Source organism: Scomber japonicus, chromosome 21 (assembly GCF_027409825.1).
Source record: "Scomber japonicus isolate fScoJap1 chromosome 21, fScoJap1.pri, whole genome shotgun sequence".
Lineage (NCBI taxonomy): Eukaryota > Metazoa > Chordata > Actinopteri > Scombriformes > Scombridae > Scomber > Scomber japonicus.
The window spans coordinates 7730798-7749061 of NC_070598.1; positions in this window are offsets into that span (position 1 = coordinate 7730798).

Below are 18264 nucleotides of genomic sequence, written 5' to 3' on the forward strand. Positions count from 1 at the left end.
TACAATAGTTATGAAACATAGAACACAGGAACCAGAGAATGTTTAGTGTTTCTGCAACAAAGAAGATTGATTCAACTTCAACTTAAAGTATTTTCGACATTGTTCCATCCACCGAGAAAGTATTGGCAAGCATCTTTTATCTACTCTCCAAATGCAATCATTGAAGCATTATCTGAAGGTCAGCTTCTATTACAGCTGCTTTTTTACTGCTTATGTTATTAATGTGTTATTAATATCATTTTGTTTTTCTGCAACCAGTTTACAAGGTACTTTAAATAGTTATCAATTACTAATCATACATTACTCATTGAAAAAGTACTCTGTCACATTATTCTTTCCTTTTCTCGTTACTCTGCTGTCAGCTCTGTTAAAGTTGCCCTTAGACAACTCAAAATCCTCCACAACTACACAACTGCATATTTTGTAAGCCTTATTTGACACATGTAGAAATAGAAAATGAGACGATGTGGTTTAACCCTCACATACTGTTACACCAATTCACATTCATAAATTCTCCATCAGTTTGATTCATCCTTCTGTTGAATTAATTTTATGGAGAAAAGGCATTCACAATCCCTATTTTATGGTCCAGGAGAATATTTTATGTTGAATACAACATTAAGTTTTTTAAATAAACGTAGGTCAAATTTGTACCTTTGAAAAAAAAAATGAAAAATGTGTGTCAGCTGCACAAAAATAAAATAAAATGATTGTGGGTCACATTAGGAGAAGTCAAGCTAAAATAAATGTGAATAGTGTTTTTACAACTGTCACATGTAAAATATTGACCCTGAACAATATGTAAGGGTTAAAAAGCAGGCATGATAAAGTTTAGAAGGTTTTGCTTACTACCCAGCAGCTACTCTAGAAGTCTCAACCTCAGCTGAACAATTCACAGACCCTCATTTCTAAACTAAACTAGTGTTAGGTGACTTCTGAAAGCAGGCTATGGCTAACATTAGCAAGCCAGTTAATAATGACATGCCAAGCAACTCTTTTCAGTGCACCAAATCATTAGTATCAGTTCATTAGCAAGATTCGTTCAAAAGACTCATTCACTGAATCGATCAGTGCTTGACTCTGATGTGTAGTCACTGAACGTTCACTTTAGCTCAGTGTTTTGTCTTTCACTGAGTGATTCAAGTCATTCAGTCAGTGAGTGCTATCTCTCCTGTTTTCACTCAGTGAGTTTATGTCTGAGTGAGTGAATCAAGTCTACCTTGTATTCAGAAATCAAACCATATTTTTAACTGATGAAAGAAATAGAGAGAGAGAGTAGCAGCAACACACACACACAAACACACACAATTACTATTTGAAAAGAGGCCAGCTATCAGCAAACACTGAAAAGACTGTGTGTGTGTGTGTGTGTGTGTGTGTGTGTGTGTGTGCGTGCGTGTGTGTGTGTGTGTGTGTGTGTTGTTGTGTAAATGTTTCATTAGATTGTTGCATTACTATACTGAGGATTGAGATGTATGGTTAAGAATGAACTGTGTTTGGTTAACACCTGCTGAGTTAATGTGATTTAATATGCTCTTACTGATTGAATTCACTACACTGTAACCTGTAGATGTGAAATGTACGACCCGTGTCAAATGTATAAGGAGGGAATTAAGTAATTTTCCACAACAACCACAGACCTCAGCAGTTTTTTTAGGTATAAAAAGGGGACACCTACATTGTATGTGTTGGTCTCTGGTATTTCTGCCAGCAATAAAACTCTACTGCACTCAACTCAGAAGCCTCCTGGTGATTTTCTCCAAGACAATTTTTTGAACAACTGATAAGAGTCCAATTGACCAATCTGACCCCACAGTGTGTGAGTATGTGGTCCGTCATATGCTTTTTTTTTTATTTCAGACTATTCAGACCATTTTAATGGGCATGGCTTGTCCAACTAGGGACAAAAGCTCTGTCCCCAATTGTGAAAAAGCTGATTTTTGAGTCTGCGTTCTTTGTATGCGACAGGTAGGAGTCTTTCAGATGCAGCAAAAAATTGCTCTCTTTTCACAGGCACACCAGATGCAGCGCTTTAAATTAGTGTGGAGGATGAAAAACTTCAAACCACTTTAACCTTCCCTTTCCAGAATCTACAGGCTCTTCATCTCACAGCCAATTAAATGTTAGTAGGGGTTAACATCAGGGTTAGAAATTAAAAAGGGCTTGGGGCACTTTTTGCCCCAGGCCCTGAAATTAATAATGAGAAGGGGTATTACTTTTGATTCCCCTCTTTTTTTCCCATTTCACCCTGTTCACGGTTTTCTTTTGTGGAGTTGTCATATATTCATGCATGAATGTGACTTCTTTCCCCCTGTGGGCCATCAAAGGTGATTCATGGGGCGGGCAATTCTTCACCTTTTCATTCAAAGAAATGGAACAATTTTTGATGAGAGAGGAAATAACTGAGAGAATAGGTTGAAGCCATAAAGAGTGCTGGCACCACACAATAATCATAAAAAAGTGCAAAAAGTGTTGGCGAAGTTGTGCGTGTGAATCACTGTACAGGTTTTGTTCTGCAGGGAGTTGTTTGGTCTTCAGGTTTTTCTAGTTCCCAGTCCAAAGACATGCAAATCAGGTCAAGTGAAAAACTCAAAAATTGTATAGGAGTCTCTATTCCCCCATGGCCATGTGGTATTAGGAGGAATTGAAGATTGATAAAGTCAAGCGTAGATGACATCTTAATACTGACCAACAGCCAAAAGATGCGCTCTCGGCTGATGTACACCATTGTCCATTGGTATAATATACATTTAAATATTGCATGCTTGGTATCATGCATGAAAGTACATGTACATGGTAAATGGACTGTACATATATAGCACTTTTCTAGTCTTGTTGACCACTCAAAGCACTTGTATACTACATGTCACATTTACCCATTCACACACATTCATACACCACTGGCGAACAATTTGGAGTTAAGTATCTTGCCCAAGGACACATCGACATGTTGACTGGAGGAGCTGGGAATCGACTGCTCTACCTCCTGAGCCACAGCTAATGGATGCATAAAAATCATTATGCTTCAGTTAGTAGTCATATCCAAGATGGTCATATGATATATGCTAATCCTGGATAGGATGGCTGTGGCTCAGGAGGGGGAGTGGCTCGTCCCTTGATTGGTAGATTGGCATTTCGAAGTGTTCATGGGAAAGATACTGTCATCTGTGTGTGAATGTATGTGTGAATGATTTGATCCTCCTGATGACTGATGAGCAGACACCTTACATGACAGCTTGCCATCAGTATATGAAAGTGTGTGTGAATGGGTGAATGTGGCTTTCAGGGGAAAGTGCTTTGAGTGGTCGGAAGACTACAAGGGCAATATGCAAATACAGTCCATTTACAATGCAGTCCATTTATTATAGGGAACCTGAACATTTCAGGCACTCTGGCTTTTCTTTTGTAAGGAAAGAAGGATGCTGATTCTACCAACTCACAGTTTATCCTAAAAAAAATCACTCTGCTAGGCAACTTAAAAAGAGGTGTCAGTTTGTGCTCCTACTCGGTGTGATGCCTCTGAGAAGCACTTCATGGAGTTAGTCTCAGGAAAAAAGAATAATAAATAATGTTAATGATATAGACATTTCAATTTCTACCTACTTAATTTCAAGATATAGTGGCTGCTCATCAGGGAGAAGCAACAGTGTTGACGAGCAGCTGTGATTTTATAATGAGGAGCCTATAAATAGTACATTTTTTTTGTCATAATAATACTGCTTCCTTACCACATTGATTACATTTGCCTTCATCCACTCTAAATTGTTTCAGATTTTGTAGCAGCAATATTATCAAGCTTGGCTGATATCAATTAAGTGCACACCTCCATGGATTTTAATGCAGTTTAAAATAAACACTGAGTGTTCGGTCTAATGTGATTTTCTTTTTGTTCTGGAAAGAGATGCTTTGATATACTTTAGATTTTGCTTGTTAAAATGATCTTTGACATGTCTCAAATGTGTGTTGAAATGTTTACAGTGTTTTATGTTCTGGTACTTCATACATACGAAAGCATCAATTATTCATTTGTGCACAAATATTAAATTTTCTTTCAATCCCTGACGTACCAGACTTATTTCCATTGCACTGGTTGGTGTGCAAGAGGGAAATCCTCTTATCTTTCATTGAACTCAAGTTGTATTGACTTTAATAGAAATCACCCCTGTCTACATTCAGTCAGGTTTTATGTCAGTATTATTTTCTCTTACTGTAGGTCACTAAGAAGATGATTACCTTCCTTCCAGCAGCTTCATATTCTCAATATTCCTCTTAATAACACATTTGAGTGAAATGTTCCCTCCGATTATTATGGTTCTGTATCAACACCAAGTGAAGAGAGGCTAAGGAGCATAGCTTTAACTGAAATTTCCCACTTGACCTGACTTCCATATTGCTTATATGAGGATCAGTGTTGCATAAAGCCAGCCACCTTCCCTCCTTCCCCTGTCTAGTTAATGTGTTTGAGCCGCAGGTGAATTACATCAGCTGTCCTGCTCATCGCTGCCACCGACTGGGTCATTAGAATCTCTGTGTAAATAAGCAAACAGAGAGGAGAGTCAGATAAAGGTTTAACAGAGGATAAATAAAGCCTCCGATTCCCAGAGGATGTCGAGTATAGGCACACAATTTCACTCTAGTCTTCCACCTGAAAGAAAGTACAGAACCTGGAAAACAGCATTAGCCAGATGCTCGCTTCCAATCAATAACACAAAGCTCAAAGTTATTCTCTTTATACCTCAGCCACTGCACTCTAAAGGTTATTGTGGCAGCGAGTGGTGTCAAGAGACAATGTTCCTTAAGTGAAAGGTCATGGGTTTGACCTCTGTGAGACCTAAATCATTTCTCTTAACAGTTGGTTTCACCTTCAGTTAACAAGGGGTGTTTTTAGTCCTTGTAACTAAGGTAACAATGACCTATCTATAACTCATTTCACAACAACAGCAACAACAAAAAAGCATAGTGCAGAAAATGTGCTCAGAAAGCTGTGCTCAAATGCAAATTCAGGAGCCTGTGTAGTGTGGTAAAACTGGTTTTATTTGGTGGAAAGAAAGGCAATGTGAAGATATTCAGATAAGGGAAACAACGTTATAGGATGAAGGCTGGAAAATGTCAAAAAAGAAGACATCATCAGAACAGGCAGGCATAAATAAATAAAGTTATGGAAATACGGACTGAATCTGGCTTAGAAATACAATGTGAAGGGTAAAAGAGGGTGCACTCCAAAACGGGACTGGCACAGCGCTGTTGGGGGAGGGATTTCCATTGCAGTTTGGCACATACAATAACACATGCTGCTTATGCTGAAATTAATCGATGCCTCAGTGTGGCATGTAAACAATACAAACTATAAATATTACACTCCTTGTCATGACTGAATTGATACGGAAAGGGGTGCTGTAACGTCTCTGCCAACACCTAAAAGCTGTGAAAAGATTAAGTTAAAGTTTACAAAAGCCTCCTCACCACTTCAAGCTGTTTTATTTTGGCTGCTATGTAGCACAGTCAAATGTAGCACAGCCTCTACATGTACACTGAGACTCACAGACTGACTAATAGGAAGCAGTTGCACAGGTAGGTAATTGGTCAGGTGGTGCTCAGGGCTCAACAGTGGCAGCTAGAGGACAGGTGAGGAATTTCAGACCTGCAGCCTTTACTATGAAGCAAGTCCAACTAACCCAGGCCAAGATATCTTTTCATTCGCTCAATCAATCAATCAATCTTTATTTGTATAGGGCCAAATCACATAGAGCAGGTTCTAAACCGAACTCTTCAGGTTTTAATTTTAAAGAGACCCAACATTCCCACATGAGCAAGCACTTGGCAACAGTGGCAAGAAAAAACTCCCTTTTAACAGGAAGAAACCTCAGGCAGGACCAGACTCAGAGTGGGAGAACATCTGCCTCAACCAGTTGGGGTTGAGAGGAGAGAAAAGAAGGATAGAAGAGAGAAGCACAATGAAAATCAACAATGAAGCTAGAAGGTCCGGGACTAGAATCTGTCATCAGGACGTCTACAGGCCCAGATTACCTGTGAGATGAGAAAGCACAGACAACTCCCGGGAAGAAGTTTAGGTTATTGAATGCATTAATAGTACATGAATGTTAATGGATATAAATGGATGGATAGAGAGAGAGAGGGAGGAGGAGAGAGGAGCTCAGTGTATCATGGGAGTCCGCCGGCAGTCTAAGCCTATAGCAGCATAAGCTAAGAGCTCTAAGAGCCCTAACTATAAGCTTTTGCTGGTTTCACTGAGCCTAAAAACGGCCGCCCAGATACCCAGTAATACAAAACTGACAACCAGTTCATCCAACTCCGGGTGGATGAAGCTCTTCACATGATATGAGATGAAACGGTAATATCAAGTACCTGCATAAAACTGTTTTAGGCGCAACGAAAAGTCCTATTCAACAAAGTGACATGTTAACAATAGTCTGTAATCATACAACAGAATAAGACGTAGAATCACTAGAAGTAATTTCCATACATTTAAATTAGGCTGAGGCTTAAAATATGTGTAGGAATGATTATATATGACTTACATATAGAGGATTTTTTTCTATTTAGTTGGATAATGAAGAAACCATTGTGAATATATCACTTTAAAGACCTTAGTGCCGAGGTACTGCCAGACTGTTTCTGCTACTGAAGCAAAGAGTGAATTGACTGATGAGGTCTATCCTGTCTTATAATCATGCGAGCCAATTAACAGTGTGTTGATTTATTTTTCTAATAAAAGACAAGATTTAGTTTTTATTTCCAATTATCATCTCACAGATGTCTCATCTTATTCTGAGCTGCAGTGATGGAGTCAGAGTGTAAAATCATCCACACTGTCATCTGTCACTGTAGGGATGAAATAAAAATTGCAGCTAATAATCATCATTTTATGCGCTTAGTGCCGTAACAATCTCATATTTTATTAGAAGCTCTGTTTTAAATCAAAATAGAAAGTCCAGAACAATAAAATGTTTCTACTGATATATAAAAAGTGCATATTACTTTTTTTATATGTCACTTTATTATAAACTCAGGACTTTTGGATCCTGTAGGAATATATATATATATTTTTTGCATTGATTTGATGGTTTTGACAGGTTGTGATCTGATCCTCTGTAGTTAACCTGCCCTGGAGCAGGTCAGCTGTATCAAGTTACCATGGTGATATACCCCTGTACGAAATGAACCACCGTTGTAACCCTGAAAACACAATTAAAAAGATATACACTGGCTCAGCAGTGATGCCATAGAGAAATGAGAGGAATTTTATTCACTATAGAAAACATCCTCACTTACTCCAGCGTCATATAGAAGAGACAGCAATTACTCATCCCAACAGTCAAATTCAAAGAAATCATCTATCGAATGTCCTGAATTGATTAACAGCTAACAAAACACCTGTTGTCCGGTAACTGCTGCTTCAACACTGATTATAGATTTATTGCAGCGTCAGGGACTCACACAATGTGACTGATAGATCTGACAGACAATTCAAATCTGTTTATGACTGAAAGAAGTGAATGGATGCGAGGAAGAGATAAAGCAGCTATAAATAAATGCCTATAGCCTTATTAGTTTATAATGAGACACTACAGGAGCAGTAAGTCTGACGTCATTTTCAGACTCAGACTTATGTATAGGATGATGATTCCCTGAATGAGCTGAGACATAGTTGTAATAGAAAAGAAGAAAAGAAGAAGAAAAACAAAAACATCTTTAAAACTAGACAAAGTTGACTAACGGCTACAAATTTTGAGTTATTCTATCTTCCTGAAAAATTGCAATCTAACAGATAGTGTGCAGAAAGGGCTCAAAGTCTCAGAGAGCACTTTAAAGATGACAAAGATGAGCCAGTCTGGTTTCTCCCTGAACGCCTTACCTGAGGTCATGTCTCAGCTTTTTACACAGAAGGTATCATGAGGGTTAAAAGTGTTACATGACTGCTTACAATAAATGCCTTCTCTGTATGAGTTTTAATAGCTTCATTCCTAAGTATGTTTTTGTGCGTGTGTGCGTGTGTGTGTGTGGGGGGATTTTTTTGTTGTTGCTTTGTTTTGTTTTCGAGAGAACCCTTTACAATTCTCCGTCTTGCACCTCCCACCTCCTAAGGAGAATGTGGAGCAGGCACACAATTTCACCTGAAGGATACCAGATGCTCCCTCTGCCAATCAATAACACCAAGTCTAAAGTTATTTCTCTTTATACCTCCATACCTGTGCCCACCTCCATTTTCCATTCATTTATATATAGTTTTGTTGGCATAGACGCCTTTATTTAACAGTAGACCGACAGGAAACATGGGAGAGAGAGGGGTTGTGACATGCAGCCAAGGACCTCCAATTGGGATTCGAACCCGGGTCGGCTGCGTATGTGTTATGCGCTCTAACCACTTGACCCATTAATTTCATTTTCACCTTGAGTTAACAAAGGTTGCTTTAAATCTTTGGAACTGAGGTAGCCTACATCTATAAGTCGATTCACAATGAAAAAAAAGCATAGTGCTGAAAATGGGCTAAGAAAGCTGTGCTTGAGTGCAAATTCAGGAGGCAGTATAGTGTGGTAAAACTGGTTTTATATGGTCAAAAAGCAGGCAATGTGAATGTAGTCAGATAAGGGAAATAAAGTTAAAGGATGAAAAGCAGGGAAATGTTAAAAAAGAAGACATCATCAGAACAGGCAGACAGAAAGAAAAAAAAGCTAAGGAAATACGGACTATCTGGTTTAGAAATACAATGTGAAGGGTAAAAGAGGGTGCACTCCAAAATGGGACTGGCACAGTGCTGTTGGGGAGGGATTTCCATTGCAGTTTGGCACACAAAACATTACATGCTGCTTATGCAATGGCTCTATGCGACATGTAAACAATATAAACTATAAATACATATTTTACACTCTTGTCATGGCTAAATCCATATTAGAAGGGGAACTGTAATGTCTCTGCCAACACCTAAAATCTGTGAAAAGATTAAATTAAAGTTTACAAAAGCCTCTTCATCACTGAAGCCTTTTTAATATAACTGCTATGTGACACAGCCAAATGCAGCACATCCTCTACATGTATACTGAGGCAAACGACTAATAGGAAGCAGCTGGTCAGGTAGGTAATTGGTCAGGTGGTGATCAGGTGTGTGAAACTTAGTGTGGCGGGTAAAAGACAGGTGAAAAATGGCAGACCTGGAATGAAAGATTAGATTTTGAAAATGAAATGGCAAACAGACTGGAGCAGAGGCAGAACATGGGAGGAAGATAAGAGTGGAGTTCATGATAATAAAAAAAAAAAGATATACACTGGCTCAGAAGTGATGTCACAGAGTGTTAAGAGGGATTTTATTCACCACATAAACCTTCTTGCGTACTCCGCCACCATATAGAAGAGCCTGCAATTACTCATCTCAACTGTAAAATACATAGGAGTCATCTGTCAAATGTGCTGAAATTGTTGACAGCAACAGTTTCAAAGAAAAATACCTGTGATCATGTGATCAGTCAGGGAATCACAGACTGACACAGACAATCCAAATCTGTTGAATGGACGTGAGGAAGAAATAAAGCAGCTCTATAGTCAGATTAGTATGTGAAACACCACAGGAACAGGATGACATCCATTCATGGTTGTAGATTAGGGAATGGCTGATAGGGACATTAGTGTTGCTTGACTGTCAATTTCAATATTTATACCAATCTCAAACAATCCAGCCACTTTAATTCCACATTATATTAATAGTAATATCTCTACAGAGTTGACAGGTTTGTGTGTTTTCTGTAAAGAAGTGTGCTATTATGATAAGTAGTGAAAGAGCAGGATATGGGAGATACTTGACTTGATGATCTGGCAACCCTCCACTTGGAGCTGTACGCACTGTGAAGTAGCAGCAGCCCTGCAGCAGTAGGAGCAGCAGCAGCAGTGGAGTCGGTGAGATGGAGAATATAGAGCAGTTTGTATTTACAGTTTAAATATTAACGTCACAGAATTTAAATGACTTGAATAAAATTAAGATAATTCAATTTTATATTTAATTTAAGACATTCAGTGGTGATTTGTGATTAATGCTCAGGCATGCTGTTTAATTAAATACCTTTACTAATGTTGATGAAAATTCCTCCCAAAAGCACATTAAAACATCAGGACCTTTTCAAAGAGCCAAAGCGTCAGTAACAGTTGAGCTTAGTTAAATTAATTTCTCTGTAATCAATTCAAACACAAATTGGTGAGATAAATATTACGTGTTTAATGCCAGCTCTCTCCTTATCCATGACAGGATCAAGAACAGCGTTATTATTGCACGTGTCATGAAGACATGAACATCGTTTATAAGACAAATTAGTCACAGCTCGTCTGACTGAACTGTTTGTGGTTGTCTGGTATCATTTCATTACAATAATAATATCAGCAGCAGCCTGATCAACACAGACAGGTGAGCTGCATCCTCTCTGGTGAGCTCACTAGCTAGCTAAACTGTTCTAATTTAATCTCTAAAGTGCCTCCGATAAGATCAGTAGTTATTAAAGATATTCAGGTGCTGGTGTGTTTAATCAAAGTTAATTGAAATTTAATTGAAATATTTTCAACTCGTGCTGACACATCTTCATGTGAATTTGTATCTACTCACATCTTTGTATTGGCTTTGTATGTGATCACACCGCCTCTAAAACTATTTGCCATGCTGTTGGAACACACAGATATTGTTTGATCACATGAGATCTAATAATACATAGTGTTCAGACAGTGCTCTGTGTAAACTTGTTCTAGGCAGCTCTTTGACTTCTTGATGATTTTAAACTTTCAAAATCATCCCCATTTTTAAAATAAGACTACAAATTTTGAATAATTCCAAGCAAAGACTGCATAATTACAATCTATGCAGAAAGGGCTCAAATTCTCAGAGAGCACATTAAAGTACTTGCTGATGACAGATTCAATGGCAAATGAAAAATTGTCACAAAGGGAGGAAGTGCATCTGAATAAGACAGAAATTAGCTACACCTTACCTGAGGTCATTTCTCAGCTTTTTGTACAGAAGGTGCAATGAGGGATACAAGTGTGACTCACTGCTTGCAATAAATGTACTGCATACACACACACACACACACACACACACACACACACACACACACACACACACACACAAATTGTGCATATATGCTATATATGCATTTTGGGTTTCTTTGTTTTGTTTTGTTTTGTTTTGTTTTTGGGAGAACCCTTTTACTCTCTCTCCTTCTTGCACCTCCTGCCTCCTCTCTGTCCTTTATTCCTTTATACTTCTCCTAGGGGAGAACACATTTTCCTCTCGGTTTGACACAATCGATTTCAACCCAGTTCAAGGATGAGTCATTCTCTCTCTCTCTCTCTCTCTCCCTCTCTCTCTCTCTCTCTCTCTCTCTCTTTGTAAATATTTATATAATTATTCAATTACTTCCTTCCTTCAATCAATCTAATCAGATCAAATTAAATCACATTTTAGTGCACTATGCCTCTGTGTTTGACACAAGCATCATTGGTACTGAAGACATGAAGACATAAGGCAAATTAAAATGACAGGATTGTGCTGTAACATTATGTTGCTGACAAGACTGACTAAAGTGGAGCAGGTGGCATCAGAACATAAACATACTGTATCTAGTATCTTTTTCTTTTTTTTCATAGTATCTCTCTTCAGCTGTATTTTCTCACCAATATTATAGCTCTCAAGTACTATAATTATTCTCCTGTCTGTATTTGTGGAAGTGGAGCACTAACACGTTGTCTTAATAAAATAATATGAAGACAAAGCAAGTATTTTTCTTCTTGTTATTTTAAGGATACATGGCTTGAAAGTATGTTGGACTATTTCCACTTATTAAACGTAGCAGCGTGTTTGGAAATGTCCAAATTCAAAATAATACTCCCTGCTATTGAGAGATGTTTGTCAAGAATCACCTGGTTTTGTTGGGTTAGGATTAGGGTTAGGGTTACAATGCAGACCCTGAGGCTAATGTTAAGCTAGCTATGGATGGTCGTTTAAACCCACCAAACTGTGAGCTGGCTGCTCGTTAAACCATAACATCTTGTTTTTTTCTTTTTCTAGACTTTTTAAACAGACTATGTGACATGTGGGTGTGAAGGCTTTTGACGTTGTTAAAAGGGTATCTTTGACGTACTGTAACAAGTAATATAACAAATTGCTTTTGCTGTAGAGTATCACTACAGCTGCTCATCATTCTCATTCACACACCATTGGCACAGCAACGGGAGCAATTTGGGGTTAAGTGTCTTACCCAAGGACATATTGACATGTGGACTGGAGGAGCCGGGAATCGAACTGCCAATCTTTCAATTGGAGGACAATCGCTCTACCTCCTGAGCTGTGTGTCTGTGTACAAGTTACAGTTGATCCTAAAAATGTTCAATCATCCTGCTTTAATTTGAACTTGATGGAATTGTATATTGTGCTTGTATGGCTTGCTTGTTTTCTCTATGTTGACTCTTTTAAGTACGCTCATTAGCGCCCTTGTCAGGCATGGTTGCCAGACTGTGACTGGTTAGCTTTGGCAGAAGCACAAACAGTCTGGCAACCCTGTTTGCATCCAAGTTGTCTGCCCTCTAAGTCGCAGTTCAGAAACAACAACAAATGCTGACATGGATTCAGGTCCAGATTTGAGTCACTGAAGCTGATTTCAGTACAATGAGGGCTGGCCTCAGTTTGTTGTCTCTCACACATTTGGGATTGAGCGGACTGGACCAGAGAAAAGATGACAGACGGCAGACAGAGAGGGGAAAACGGAGAACAGATGAACAGTAAAACAGAGGCTTTGAAGAACTAAAGAAAGATAAACAATAAGCTCAGTGGCCACAAAGTTCAGCTGCCCTTTATTAAACTACTGCTCACAATATCACACATAACCAAACTTAATATATACAGGTTCACATCAACCGTTAGAGGGCTTCAAACTCACCTGCTCTCTGTGAAGCAACGGGTCTTTCATGTTGTCTTTTCAAGATGGCAGACAGGTTTAGTCAGGAACACATACTGACAGAAACCAAACGAGACAGTCTAGCAAAGTTTAAATTGATGTTAGAGAGTAAAGTTGTCTTCTTCTTGGTGTTGTAGCGTTTTAATCTCTGAGAACAACACTGCAACTGCAAACAAAAGTGGATGTTGTTAATAGTATTCCTTGTTCTTGAGAAGACAATTACTTTTACTCCTTTTCAACCGAACTGGAGCTGGTGCTCGTTTGGAGCTGGTGCTAGAGAAGAAGAAGAAGAAGAAGAAGAAGACGACAGCTTTGGCAAAAATATGATAAAAATAGTACTTTTAATCAACAAATCTTTAACCCTCTGTAAATGCATAATGAATGTTAACCCCGCTAGTCTGCTAATAAATGTTAGCCCCGCTAGTCAGCTAATGAATGTTAACCCCGCTAGCCGGCTAATAAACGTTAGCCCCACCCCCAGTCCGCTGACGTAATCGGTTCTTGCTTTAGACCAGAGTAGACAAGAGTTGGTGCTTGCTCTGGCTCCCGTTCTGAAGCTCGGGGCTGGAGCTTTGGCGGTGGAAAAGCAAAAAAAGCAAAAAAGACAATGTACTTTAGTTTCATTATCATGTCCTCTAAAAAGACTGACCCTGATTTGCATGTAGCCCTGGCTGCAATCAGATGTGTGATCAAGCTAATAGAGATGCATATATGCAGCACAGTTAAACAAAAGTGTATTAAATCATATCTGGATTTAATCAGAATATGAGACATGTGATAAGTTTAAATGGGGTCTCTGACTGTTAGGAAAGAACAGAGTCGAACTTTGCCGGAACAATTTGCGCCTGTAGGTTAATCCGGCTGGGTGGCAGCCCAGCCATGAGGTGCTGGGGTCAATACATTTGTCATGTAAGCACTGGGGAGGATTTGTGCTGCACTAGCGAGAAAGTTTAAAACATAGAGATGCTGCCAAGACAAATGGTCACATGGCCTGTTTTAAAAGATTTTTGTCAGCTACAGCATATAGTGAACTCTATAACTCATTCATCCTGTGTAGTCATTTGAGAAAAAAACAGAAGCCAAAAGGGAGAAATTCAAATGAGTAATTTTGCCTTATTCAACCCAGTAAAGTACTCTAAGTTACCAGCTTACATAGATCAAGACCTTACTGTAGTTCGACACGGCCAATCAAATCTTTGCATAAAGCAGTAACATCAGCGCTCTATCACTGGCAGAGTAGATGGTCACACTGAGCCTGATTGCATCCTGCTACACTAGAGCCACAGACTCTGAAAAATAACCCACACTCCTTCTTATCTAGCTTACAAACATGAACATGTGTCTTGTCCTGCACCTTATCTTGTATTAATGACAGCCAGGTAGCAGGTAGATAGCTAAGTAGCTGCTCAGCTTCAGGACATTTAACAGGACATGAATGTTCTGTCCATTCGGTCCACTTAGATGCTGGTGTAGCCCTGTGTGTAGCCCTTACCCTTTAGTACCACTGCTGTCTGCCTATGACATGTAGGCTACAGTGCAGGTTTACTTTGTTATTTGTTCCATGCAGTATAACACTGACATTAAGCCTGCAAGCTGCTGTGAATCAACAGACATGCTCCCAAATACCCTTTTCCTTCCTTTAAATCATATAAAAAGCTATTTGTAATCTATTTAAAAACACACTGACATCATTTTTTTCAGAAAGGGATGACTAAATGTGATCGGAAGAAAAACACACTGACATCATTTTTTTTCAGAAAGGGATGACTAAATGTGATCGGAAGAGGCAATGTTTCTTCCACGCTGTAGTCAAAGGTACCACCCATGCAGGACAAAAGTCTTGACAGATTAAATTACATTACAGATTTAATTGGATAAATTTGATTTATAAATGAAAGTATTTTAAACATCCAGGCTACGTACAACTGTTGCTTCAAAGGCATTCATATGGCTGTATTTCAATAGGAAAGATGACCTGATAGTCAGTCGCTGATATGCTGTTGACACAACCGAGACAAATAAAGAAAATCACTCCCCAAATTTCTCCCACTTTTAACCTCAACACGTAGAAATCTTTTGAGTGACATGTTACCATAACTATACTTAATGGGTACATACACACACAGCTGTACAGATATTCATGCCCTGGAGGAGAAATATGCACTGAATTGTGTTCAATGAGTTTCAACGTTTACCAATTGAAAATTGATTTTGAGTGTTCTATAATTTTGTCTATCACTATCTCAGGGCCGCAATCTATCTTGAATTAATAGGTAGCCGTCGATAAGAAAAATGGAAAGAGACACATAGAATTGATATTTTTCTTTTTTTCCTGCTTTTCTCCTTCTCTCTCTCTCACACACACACACTCACACACACACACACACACGCAAAGAGGTGGATAGTAGGAGTCAAAATATTTCTTTTAAAATAAATTGAAAAGGACATAATGAAAAGCTTGAAAGTAATTTTCTCAAGGTGCTTGTCCATAATTGAGGAAATGACTACATCTTTACAGACCGACATGCCAATATACATACGTAATGTAATGTATATTATGTTTTGAATGAAAGTTCTTTTGGATCATTCATGGTCACAGGTAAAGCAATGAAACACAAAATGAAATGGAAAAGGGACCCTTCATGAAAAGAAACACACTATGGCAGGTGCATAGTGATGAAAAGACTCGACTCTAGAGGGGATTCTTTTGTCAAGAGTGCCGAGCCTCCTTTGGTCCAAGAGACTCGTACAGGGCCAATGACAGGCAGAGTTATCAGTGAGTCAATTGTCCAGTTAGTCAATCCATATTATTGACAAACCAATCAAACCACCATCCTTTTGATCGTAGTGAAAGGTGGAACCAGAGGTAGGTGAATCCCGAGCGGTCAGTCTCCAACAATCACAGGTGCATCCTTCAAATAGTCAATTAGCTGCGCGAGTCTGACGTTAAGCTGAATGTCTGAAAAGGCCGGAGGAAATCAATGTGCTCTCCATCATCAACAGAAAGGTTTTAAATTCATCCATTTTTAAAGGTAGACATTGATGTTCCTGAGCTATTATGTTAATATGAATGGTTTTATATCACCTGGGTGAAAAACTGGATAAATCCAAGGTTGATTAATTTCATCCTCTAACTTCAGATGAGGATATAAAAAAAGGTAAAGTACATGTGTAAAGTTCACCCTTTAGTTGCTGTTATTACACCTGTCAAGCTTTCCATTCTAGCACTGCACGGACTGGCAGATCCATCACTCAAAATTCTGATGAGACAGTGAGTCCTCAATTTCAGAAACAGATGTGGTTCTTCTAGACCTATCTAAAAAATCAAGTCTCAGAAGTCCACTTACCAATTAATTAATTATATTAAAGTTCCACAATCTCCAACAGAAACACACAAAAAAGCAGTATTTTGTGAGATGATACAACACCCAATCACACATGCACATACACTAAAACACTGTGTGTACCTGTCATTTTCATCCAGTGGTTATTGTGATATCAAGCAGCAACATGGTGACACCTCGTGATTGCAACTGTTTAATTTCTAAGTTCCTCTAGTTTTATGTCTGTGCATGAAAAGGTGACTGTGTGTGTGTGTGGGTGTGGGTGTGTGTGTGTGTGTCCCCTGCATCATCAGTGAAAGTGACAGAGTGCTTACTCCTGTAGCGGAGAAGTGCAGAGCGAGCGTCCGGGGGAGACAGGCTGCTGAACCATGCTGTCCAGGGATCACACTGAGCAATCGGACCACAATGCACTGCAAGTGCGATCAATTTAAGAGGGGGTGAGTGTGTGAGTGACTGGGTAAGTGAGTGAGGGAGACAGGGAGCCAGAGAGAGGGGTGTTGTCCTGGCGGTCCCATAATGGAAAGGTCACAGGTTTGATCCCTGAGGAAGTAGAAACAAGACTTCCATTAGAGACAGGACTTCTGCAGTGTTTGAACCCGTCACTCTGCACAGAGCTTTTTGGAGGATGTTTAGTGACAAAGAGCAAGTATGAGTCAAACTTGTTTATGTAAACTGCAACCCATTATGTTTTACTTCCTACCATATCAGTGAAAACAAAAACAACCATTTTTACAGTAATTCCAATATTCAATTCCTCCTGTGTATAAAAAATTGTGACATGAGAGGGTCAGTCAAAAACTACAAAGTCATCAAAACAAAAATGCATTGGTGGTGTTTTGGACTTCATCTTCTTAATGATTTTTATGCCTCTACAGTACGCTGGCATAAAAGTTGTGACCAGAGGCATTATGTTTTTGGGTTGTCCGCCTGGATGTCGTGATTGTGATATGTCAGGAATGCCTTGAGGGAATTTCCTCAAATGGTACAATTGGCACAAATATCCACTTTGACTCTAATCTGAATAGATTTCAGTGGTCAAAGGTCAAGGTTACTGTCAGTTCACAACACTAGTTTTTTTGCCATACCTTATGATAAAGTTTCACACAAATGTCTAACAGGATCTCTACAATCCCTGTTAGAATCAGCTTTATTAAATTATGGAGATTCAAGCAAGCAGAATTGATTGAAATGACATTCCTTATAATAAATGTATTGTCAGTTTATCTAATCCTTCACTTAATTTTTTCTATTATATGTCAGCTTTGGTCTTCCATACAATACATAACTTTCTTTGAGTTTAAAGTTTAGCCACAAATTACTTATCATCTTTGGTATCTGTCCATTTTAACAGCCCCTCCTATATTATTCCCCATCCCATCTCTCTGTTTAATCTCTCTGAAAAATCTTTATTTGTATTATCTGTATGATACAGCTGATGAAACAAGCCTTTGAGACTTTGAGCTGACTAATTGGTAAATAAATAACCAGAGAACACCAGCTGTTCTGAAAAGAGAATGACTCAAAACTTCACTTTATTATAAAACAGGCAATGTTTGCATTTTGCATTTAGAAGCAACTATATTATTATAATGCAGTCGGCATCACATACAGCAGTGTGACTACAGGAGCTCACAACTGAGTCACTGAGAAAGAGATGTATCACACACACAAGCATACACATACACACACACACACACACACACATAAAAACCATGTATATGTAACGTCTTTGCTACCCGGCCACAGTGTCTGCTCTCAATATCTCAGGTGGCCATTTTGATTTTCTTGTCTAAACTGTCAAAACCAGCAGTGAGTGACGGCCTGTTAAAAGCCAAGGTAGCTCCAAGTATTGACTATTTGTTAATTTGCTTCTCTGTTTGGTTGCTAATGTTTCATCATTAGTGCTCATAATCAATGCACATGCACACAAAACACAAAGATTGATGTCCTGAAGAACCACTGCCTGCAG